The sequence below is a fragment of the Giraffa tippelskirchi genome, chromosome 6 (assembly GCF_054371585.1).
Source record: "Giraffa tippelskirchi isolate mGirTip1 chromosome 6, T2T-mGirTip1v1.2.pri, whole genome shotgun sequence".
In the NCBI taxonomy this organism is placed as follows: domain Eukaryota; kingdom Metazoa; phylum Chordata; class Mammalia; order Artiodactyla; family Giraffidae; genus Giraffa; species Giraffa tippelskirchi.
This window is the reverse complement of record NC_137280.1, coordinates 12,380,956-12,390,285: the sequence shown is the minus strand read 5'-3', so window position 1 is coordinate 12,390,285 and position 9,330 is coordinate 12,380,956. Positions and strand designations below refer to the sequence as shown.

At 43.0% G+C, this 9,330-nt stretch overlaps 2 long non-coding RNA genes across 2 annotated transcripts; one reads left to right on the top strand and one right to left on the bottom strand.

The window, feature by feature from the left end:
• Positions 1-395: 395 nt before the first annotated feature.
• LOC145509067 (uncharacterized) lies at positions 396-3,853 on the bottom strand. The gene is made up of 2 exons (XR_014055842.1): positions 3,639-3,853; positions 396-2,300 (listed from the first exon to the last, which is right to left on the bottom strand). It is a non-coding gene; the product is annotated as an uncharacterized LOC145509067 (long non-coding RNA).
• LOC145509066 (uncharacterized) lies at positions 3,449-7,812 on the top strand. The gene is made up of 3 exons (XR_014055841.1): positions 3,449-3,624; positions 4,317-4,480; positions 5,731-7,812. It is a non-coding gene; the product is annotated as an uncharacterized LOC145509066 (long non-coding RNA).
• The last annotated feature ends 1,518 nt before the right edge of the window (positions 7,813-9,330 follow it).

Below are 9,330 nucleotides of genomic sequence, written 5' to 3'. Positions count from 1 at the left end.
AAGACAAAGCGAAATTCACCTAAAACAGCCGACTGATATATCTGGGACTCTAAGTCAACCTTAACTTAACTTGTATTTTTCTTTACTAATGGTTGTAGGTGAAAAGAGGAAAGGGCGATTTCAGAGTTTCTACTGCCCAGTGTATATCGCCTAAGGAATTGACCAAATCTAAAAGTATAGCCTCTGTATTAAGGTCAGAAAATAGTAAAGAACACAGGAAATGAGTGCGTGCTGCAAGAAACATGAACTGGCCTGCCAATTGGCCTGCAAAAACTGTATGATCCCTTTCCTCATCTGGGTGCATAGTATGCCCTGGGACTACACGTGAATTTACACAGCTATCTAGAGCTTGGGAATTATTAACATGCCACTGCAGAAAGATTTCCTTTATCTTGTTGGTAGCAGGTACTTTTTTAAAAGGCATTTTTTAAGAGTTTGAGTTGCATTGAGTTCTCAGTGACCCACATCAAATTTCAGGTTTGATTTTTTGATTGTGAACATAGTATGTATTTGGGAGATACCGACTAAAGGCTGGGGGAGGGGTGGGGCTTAAGAGTCCCTGAGGCTATGGCTTATTATAAAGTGGAATAATCTCAGTACCCAGACTGAACATGGAGCCCTGACACTGACCTCATTAGCACTTCATCTAGGGCCATCGCTAAAAGGCAGATCTTAGACATGGCTGTGCTTGTGGTTCATAGAACCAGTAACTCTTTTTATACACTAAGCAATGAAACAATCAATCAAGCACGCACACTTGCGCGCACACACACACACACACACACAGAGGCAGGGAGGGAGAAAGAGGCAGAGAAAAATGGAATTAATGTCAGTGCTGTTCACTAAACTTGCTTCACTATAAGATCATGCTGTACAGGAACACTGATTGCTTTGGTCATTGAAACTCTTGAATATCTCTTTCTGAGTGTAAGCTTGTTTTACATAATATTCAGGGATAAAAAGGAATAGTGGAATGGAATCCCTACATGTTAACAAGTGACAAAGAGCCATACAATTCTGACCATGACATGTACTGAGACTGTGAAGGGAGTGATTTCCAACTGTTTTCTGCCACAACATATGTGACGGATGATGTTTATGTCCAGGACACATTCCCCAGCGTGTGCCTCTTGTGTCTGTCTGTTCAATTCCAGGGGTCCTCGAGGTAACACAAACTCTTTCTCTCCAACTCAATAAAGTGTATCTGGAAATCTGGTGATTTAAAGTGACATGGTCTTAAGGATAACCTCGAGGCTACTTTTAAGTTTTATTTAAAAGTGAATCATTCACGAACGTCAGTACTTTAAGTATTTTTAGCAACAGATCACTCGTAACGCATCTCACAACTGATTGTGAGGCACTAGCATGACATTACACCACAGTTGAGAACTGTTTCTAGAATGAAGTTCTTTTCCTTATTTAACCTCAGGGTCTGTTTATTAAGCTAGCAGATAGTGTTGCACTTGATTTTCACAAGTCTCTCCTTAGGAACTCTAACGTGTAAGTCCAAATATTCCACATCACTCCATGAATGTAACTTTGTATTCAATTTTTTAACCTGTCCACGTGACTTAATCAAAAAACTATGAAGAGAGGGAGGTTCAAGAGGGAAAGGACATATGTGCACCTGGACTGATACATGTTGATATTTGGCAGAAAACAACAAAATTCTGTAAAGCAATTATCCTGCAATTAAAAAATAAATAAAAAACCTCAAACTATGAAGAAATAAGATAATCCAAGCTTATATGGAAAGAAATTTTTCTAAACAGAAATGAGATTAGTAGAAGCAATTGAAGCCGTCACCCTGCATATCATCAGAAGTAGCAGAATGATGAATAATAATCAAGATTTCAAAAGGTTTTGTTTTTAAAGCAAGTTTTGTGTTTGATAGAGTTTAGATGTCGACGGCCCTACCTGTCACTTTTCATTTCACGTGGTTCTTATCTGGGCTGTGGGGCAGCCTTAGGTGGCCCTGTCCTTTTTGTGGCTTTCATCTGACGAGGTTCTGGGTAACTGACATGATGCTGTATCCAGCATAGCTGCAGTGCCCTACCTGTCTGTGCTGAGAGTGGATCTGTCCTGTGGTCATCTGTGTGCCCTCTCCTCATCTGGGAAGAAATCTGCCCAGACAGGAGAATGCTGGGAGAACTCCCAGAACCGGAGTTCTTCCTCCTGTTACTGCGAGCTCTTGCTTCTCATTTTTCTGCTCCTGGTTGACAGGTGGATAAAACCCAGCACAGTGGAAGTCATAGGAGGAATTCAGTCCAGATCCTCACTCTCGGAGTCAGCCAGTCAGTCTGATTACAGAGAAAAGAAGCCCACCACAGGTCTGAATTAATGCCACAAAACGTTTAACCACAGCCAATGTATACACACACACACACACATACTCACAAACACACACGTTTTCATTTGCACATCATAACAATAACAATTCAGTCAAGTCAGTACTATGAATGAAAGGAGATATTTTGTTAAACCCACAGTGGATGGCAGCTCTTGGGGGTTTAGAATTTGGAACATCTTTCTTCTTACCCCCACCCCACTGGCTGCACTCCTCCAACCCCAGGGAGTGGAGCATATCATCTCTTGGCTAAACCAGACTTTTCGATAGTCAGGGAAGAAGGGTTTGATATGGCACACCAGTGCAGAACCTGTGGGACATGACAGCCCAGACAGAAGGAGATTTGATGAGTTAGGTGTAAATGAATCAAAAACAGACGGATGAGATTTTTTGTTTAAATGCACATGAGTTTTACAATTAAGGGAAGAGAGGGACTGGGGAGAGAGCTTTGGCAAAAATGCCATGAGCTCTGCTGGATCCTACCGAACTGTTCAACAAACCCAAGGCATACCAGGGTCAGCTTTCCATCATTAATGGATAACATGCGGCCCATGACCACACACAAGCCAGGAAATAGAAATGGTCCTAATAAATACAGCCATGCATAAGCAAGGTTCTCTGTGACAAGAATAAAACGCCTCATATGATATCATGTAATTGTAACCACGCATCCCACAGGCCAGCCTATGACATGTTTCCTGGAACATGAAAAGGATGAGGGTCTTCTTTCTACCTCACCTGCCCTTCCTGGGGCCTAGGCATTTACACGTCACAGTCTCTCACAGAGTTTTTTAAAAAGCGATGCTTTCTAATTCTAATTTGCCTTCCTTTTCTTTTTGCCACATCTCTTTACTAATTGAAAACTGACAGCAAAAATGTCCTCAACCACAAATATCTAGAAGAATATGGAGACATTCGAACAGGCTGAAATACTTTGACTTTTATGAGTTTTAAGAAGGTTAATCAAGGCTCTGGAAAGAATTTTGTTTCATGATGGACTCAACAAAACAATGAGCTGGGCCCTCCCGCGATTGGCCAGAGGGGGAGGCCTGGAGCCGGGGGCCCTGATCAACCGCTGGTCAAGCCGGGCGAGGCCAGGCCGCAACTTCTTTCCCCGGTGACGCAATCATGGCGGCCTTTGGACGCTATCTGTTGCTCGGCCTTCAGACTGATGTCAGTCTCCGCTCCCTGGGAGTCCTAAATAAGCCTCCTTTGAAGTTCTCACAGTTTCTCCCTCAGGGAATTTGTTTTCTGAGGAGTTTGTGTCTCAAGTGGAGGCATGTTTCCCTACCTCATGTCTTGACGGCGACGTTACGTAACCCAGGCTGGGGTGTGCGGCGGTTGGGTGAGAGGCATCAGGGAAAGGTTTTACCTCAGGGATAGCAACAGAGAAAGTGGGGTTGACCAACGAGAGGGGGGACTCCATCCAGGTATTAGTGCTGGTGTCGGACAGGCTGTGGAGGGGAGTGAAATTCCCTCTTCCCTCACCCATCCGTCGTCTCGTCCAGAAGGCCCCTTAAGGAGTGAGGCAGGTTATAGCAGCCAGCAGGTCTGAGGACTGATTGGGTCTGAAAGCCTCCCTCTTCACCACAAGGCTGCTCTGGGTGGGTGGGCTTTACCTATACCTGGGCAGGTGCTGCTCTCCTGAGTGTCTCCACAGAGGACCAGGAGGAGGGAAACTTTATGACCCACCTTTTTATCCCAAGTCTCTTTTATGAATTTTTTTTTTTTTTTCTGACATCCTAGGAATTTTCTCAAAGTTTCAGGGGAAATAGATAACAAACCCTTGGGATGGGGGCTTGTATCTTATCTCGTTTTGTGACCTTTATTCCAGCACAGGGCCTAGCACACCACAAATGTTGGGAAACTTCTAGGCTCCCAGTACTCGAAGCTTAGCGCATCTACTGTGATAGGGGCATGTGTCCCTTTTTAGTCCATTGACATTTTTCTTCCATGTTTCCTCCTCTAGGTGTGTGTTCACACTGCTGTGTGTCAGCGCGACCTCCCCTCCCTCAACAGCATTCACTAAGACACTCACCACACTCTCACCCCCAGGAGTTTGCTCAACTTGAAACATCAGGGTTTAACTGTGTTGTGACTCATCCCCAGTATTCTGGAAAAGAAAATCATCCAGTAAGTCCTGACTAATGTGGCCCAAGTGCTAATGGATTTTATAGCCATGTCCCCTAGATAAGATACGTCGTTAGAGATAGCACCCTAAGTGAAAGGGTAGCTCTGGTGGCGGGAACTCCAGGCCCTGCACCGAGGCCCTCTGGTGAGCTTTCCAGAACCTTTCATTCAGCAGCAGGACATGGCCCTTTGGTCAGACAGATCTGTGTGTGTTCACTGGCTCTCCCATGTACTGGCTGTAGACGAGTAGGCAATTTACATGACCTTCCAAAGCCCCCTGGATACCAACACGCATCCTAGGGCATCCTCATCATGATTATCATCCTCCTTGGGATTATTGCCAAGATGATGAAACGATGCATGTAAGCCTAGCATGGTGCCAGGTGCACAGTAGGCACACAATAAATCCAAGTTCTTGTTCTTTTCTTCCAGTTACTCATTTGCCGCTACAATAAACTTATTGCTAGAAACTGCCCTTGCCAAGCACCGGTGACTGCCCTGCAGAGGTGCTGTCTGCTGGGTGGTGTAGGGGTTGTTTCCCACCAGTCTTAGAGGCCTGGGACGCTCCACTTCTCAGTCCAAACCCACCTTACCTGAGGATCTCTTTGCCATCTCTTCTGCTGGGGGCACTGGGCGGCCACCCTCCAGCGAGTCCTCCTCGGCAGATGCCTGCATTTCTGGGCTCGGTCCTCAAGTCTCCAGGCTTGAAGGCTCGGCTCACCTCACCCCTCCACCACTGCGGGCATCCCCTTCAGGATGGAGGGGAGCACCCCGCTTCCTCTTCCCGAGTTACTGTCCTCTGTGCCCTGGGGTGCCAGTGGGTCCTGCCCAGGAGGAGTGGGTGAGCTGGAGCAGAGAGGATGGAGCAGGCCTGGGGCCGGAGCTGCGGCGCGTCCCCTGGAGTGTGCATCTCCGCGTCCCCTGGAGTGTGCATCTCCGCTGAGCAGCCGGGCGGCCGCGCTAATAAATATCAAACCCTTCAGCGGGGAAATAAATTATCCCCCCACTGCTAGGGAAAACAGTCGTGATAAATTGTCGTGTTAGCCAGCAGTGTTTAAAGTAAAATCAGTAAAGTGTGAGTAATGATGGCTGAGTCAAAAGTCCTGTATTAAACACAATGGTCTGACGAGCACGCGGGCAGCGTCCAGAGGAAAGCGAAGCCCGGCTTAACTAAAACAACTCTTGTTCGGAGTGGGGGAAAAAGGACTTGGGATTTATTATCCTATTAGTTTTTTTTTTTTCTTCTTCTGCAGGAGCAGCTCTCAGGGTGTCCCGGGCATAAAGTCAAAATCTCCATTTACCAGAGATGTTTAGAAAACATGCTCTTAGAAGTGCGAACTACCAAGTTTTTGACTGGACAACAGACATATGGCTGAATTCTTTCAGTATAGCGAGGAGTCCCGGAAGTTGTGAGGGATTTTTAGCTGCCATTCTCAATGGGGCTGGCTGGGGAGGGTTTTTGGGTGGGGGATATCTAGAGGATGTTTTGCTTAAAAAAAAAAAAGCACAGTAGTTGGTTACTTACATGTACCTGTTTTCAATATTTATACTTTATGCTTTATAATGGACAGTGAAACCTCACTAATTCCAGCTGGAATTAGAAAAGAATCAGAATGATGGAAAGCTGTGAGATATTTTAAGTGAACTGGCTGCAAAGTTCTAGGACCATGGTACTAACAACAGGGAACACTTATCACTGAGATCGAACCATGTTCTAGGCCCTCTGTGGACTATTTTACATAAATTAAACACTGAGTGACTTTCCTAGGGTCCCATAAGTGGCAAGTGATGTAGCCAAGATGGAAATTCGGGTCTACTGTTTCCAAATCTGCATCCTTAGCCCCAGTGCATGTGGCTTTTAATCTATAAAGCCTACCTGATTGTATCCTGGCGCAAGGATTATGCAAAATATTTAAGGGAGTGGGCCACAGGAGCATCACTTGGGTTCATGTTCAGTGATGACAAATTTCATTAGTAGTATTCATAATTGTCACAGTAACTGTTGATCAGCAAGTGTGCAAGCTACCAAGATGCTAGATACTTAGAATGGTTTATTTTCAAGGACACAAGGCCCCAGTACTCTTATTTATGTTATAGATATTATAATTAGTTAAGGATTTGAGGCAGCTTAGTACATATACAGAGTATAAAAGATCATGCATCCCTCCTCTGATCTAAAATTAGTTCCTCCTACCTTACTATCTAGTTCCCTCTTCAATTTTCTCACAGCAGATTTAGTTCAACAGGTCAGCTCTTGTCTCTTCTTCACCTCTGCCCTTTCCCTCTGTGGTGGTCACCTCTAACATTTCTTCTGTCTGTCCAACATTCCTTCATTTTGAGAACAATTTTTCTCTTACCCCATATGAATTAGGTATGGCTGCTGATCAAAAGACCCTGTCTTCTCTGCCATGGAAGTAGGCACAAGATACAGTGTAGCCATTCAGAAGATCATGTATCAATGGACACTTTGATGATCCACAGGTGAACATATGTCCTAGGCATGACTAGAATTTTTTTTGGACAGAGATTTGTATAAATGCTAGTAGAGGGAGGAGAGAGAGAGGGAGAGAAGGGCTCTTTTTTTTTTTTTCAGTCACTTCAAGTCTTAAATCCTTGTGAAACTCAAGCTGATCATGGCTTTCTGGAAATCTTTATGAATAGATTATAATCTTGAAGCTGAGAGCTGAGAGAGGAGACAGAGAGCCCTGAAAACATTTTGAATAGTCTCTCTCCTCCATGCCTTACATTCAATGAGTTCCTCATTTCTGATGGCCATAGGTGATCAATTTAATTAGCTGTTATGCTAGATTACTATCCTTGAATACCAAAAAATTTTTTACAGGCTTCATCCCAGTGAGGTCAGATTTCCAAACCTAAATTCCTTCCATGAACCTGAGAGTCTGTGCACGTTACTCCTGGATACCAATTTCTCCACAGCTCCAGTTTCTTGATTTTGAGAACTGTAGCGGGGTGAATTTATTGTTCAGGTTCTTGGTTGCTAAATTTAGCAGAAGTGAATTTATTGAAAGACTTTTGGGTAGTTTGCAGAACTGATCAAAACCTAGAATGTCAAATTATCAGCACGATGCTCTAACCAGCCGAGCTAACCAGCCACCTAGCATGTCAAATTAAACAATTGGCTGAACCTAGGGAAAGTTGGCAACAGAGAAGAGCCAGCGTCTTTCTTTAGGGATAGGCTGGTTGGAGAGTCATCACCAACACTGCAGCTGGATGGTAGTTGCTTCTGGAATTTCTTTCCAGTTAGATGAAAAGCCTCTAATTATCCTTGCTGTAGTATGTCACTCTTATCAGAATTAAAGTCCTGAAGGCCAGCATCCTGTTGTCTCTAAGTCACAAACCTACTTCCATTTCTGTTAAGAAGTTTTGTGTTTATTTCCTGAAGGATATTTGTATATAGTTTTCTTGTAATATCTTATTATTATTCTTTTGCTATCAGGGTAATGATAGCTTCATAAAATGAACTGGGATATATTCTCACCTCTTCTATTTTTTGAAAGAGTTCATATATAATTGATACTGCTCCCAAATGTTAGGTAGAATTTGTCAATAAAGTTATCTGGGCTTGGACTTTTCTTTCTGGGAAGATTTTTAATTAATAAATTCAATCATTTTAACAGAGAGAGATTGTTCGGACTTTCTATTTCTTCTTGTATCAGTTTTGGTAATCAGTGTTTTTTTAAGAAATTTGTCCATTTCATCTAATTTGCCAAGTTAATATTTTAAAATTACCCCTAGAACTAATGACTGGAAGTTTTTAACCTTTTGACCACCATTATCCAATCCCCCCCCACCCCTTACTCCTGGCCTCTGGGAACTACCAGTCTGATCTCTGTTTCAATAAATTTGGTTTCTTTAGATTCTTTGTGTAATGGGTCTCTTTAATTTTCAATTTCTTCTTCCATGTTCTGAAATTTCATTGTGATAGGTCAGTGTTTGGTCTGTAGAATTTATCCTGTTTAAAGTTTGACAGAATATTGTAAATATTGTCTTACTTTGTTTGGGGGAATTTTAGCAATTACTTCATGAGATAGTGCCTACTATATATTGCCTCATTTCCCCAGTAATACTGGAAATTCTGGATCTAGCCTTCATATCTTATTTTTTTCCCCCTGAAACAACTCGGTTTTCTTTTCCATTATAAGAAAATCTTTAGGCCCAATTCAGCTTGCTCATTTGCTCTTCACCTGTGCCAGCAAATAAATTGAATTTTTATTTCAACAATTTTCTTTCCTAACATCCCCACTTGGCATTTTATTTAAAATAATCTTATTTGTATATGTAACATTCACCTTTATGACTGTGATGTTATTAATTATACTAGAATTATACATTTTACTCTGTAATTACATTAACCTTGTCTCTCCGTGGCTCAATCTTCTCATCTTAAATAGGAGGAATTACAAATACCACCATTTTCATAAATTTCTTGTGAGGATTAAATGAGATAGTATATGAAAACTGTAGATAGTATATGAAATGTCAGACCAGCTAGAGGTTCTCGGCCAGACAGAACATTTCCTCTCCCTTCAGAGGTTTACTGAGAAAGTGGGCAGAAGAGTTGCAGGGTCTTGTTCTCCACTGTGTGGAAGCAACTGAAAAGCGAGTGGAGGATGGATGAGGTTGCTGCTGGGCAGGGCACTTGGGTCGCACCTCCTCTGGTCTTGGATGCTCCCTATTACTTTTGGGTAAAACTAGCCATGTAGTAGTATTTCTCAACCCCTTTGCCCTAAACATGGCTGCTATCAGGAATCATTTATTCTTTTAGCTATTAACTGGCGCTTGGGAATAGGGATATATTCAGAGGTCAGGTTAGTCTATTGTCATGTTAGTAC